This window comes from Arachis duranensis, chromosome 1 (assembly GCF_000817695.3).
Source record: "Arachis duranensis cultivar V14167 chromosome 1, aradu.V14167.gnm2.J7QH, whole genome shotgun sequence".
Classification (NCBI taxonomy): Eukaryota; Viridiplantae; Streptophyta; class Magnoliopsida; order Fabales; family Fabaceae; genus Arachis; species Arachis duranensis.
Window position 1 is genome coordinate 101,026,119 of NC_029772.3, and position 1,015 is coordinate 101,027,133.

The window sequence follows — 1,015 nt, forward strand, 5'->3', positions numbered from 1 at the left end:
TTTGGAGTCTATAGTATATTCTCTTCTTTTTATCTTATTTGATTTTTAGTTGCTTGGGGACAAGCAACAATTTAAGTTTGGTGTTGTGATGAGCGGATAATTTGTACACTTTTTGGCATTGTTTTTAGTATATTTTTAGTATGTTCTAGTTAGTTTTTGTATATTTTTATTAGTTTTTAGTTAAAATTCACTTTTCTGGACTTTACTATGAGTTTGTGTGTTTTTCTGTGATTTCAGGTATTTTTTGGCTGAAATTAAAGGATCTGAGAAAAAATCTAATTTCAGGTATTTCTGGACTTTAATCCATGCTTTTTATTTACTACCCTGAGCAAAAATCTGATTTAGAGACTGAAAAGGACTGCAGATGCTGTTGGATTCTGACCTCCCTGCACTCGAAGTGGATTTTCTGGAGCTACAAAAGCCCAATTGGCGCGCTCTCAACGGCGTTAGAAAGTAGATATCCTGGTCTTTCCAGAAATATATGATAGTCCATACTTTGCCCAAGATTTGATGGCCCAAACCGGCGTTCAAAGTCACCCTCAGAATTTCTAGCGTTAAACGCCGGAACTGGCACAAGAATGGGAGTTAAACGCCCAAACTGGCACCAAAGCTGGCGTTTAACTCCAAGAAGAGTCTCTACACGAAAATGCTTCAATGCTCAGCCCAAGCACACACCAAGTGGGCCCGGAAGTGGAGTTTTATGTCATTTACTCATCTCTGTAAACCCTAGGCTACTAGTTCTCTATAAGTAGGACATTTTACTATTGTATTTTCATCTTTTGATCACTTTAGATCTCTAGATCATCTTTTGATCATGTTTTTATGATTGAACCCTTTTTGAGAGGCTGGCCTCTCGGCCATGCCTAGACCTTGTTCTTATGTATTTTCAACGGTGGAGTTTCTACACACCATAGATTAAGGTGTGGAGCTCTGCTGTACCTCGAGTATTAATGCAATTACTATTGTTCTTATATTCAATTCCGCTTGTTCTTGTTCTAAGATATCACTTGTTCTT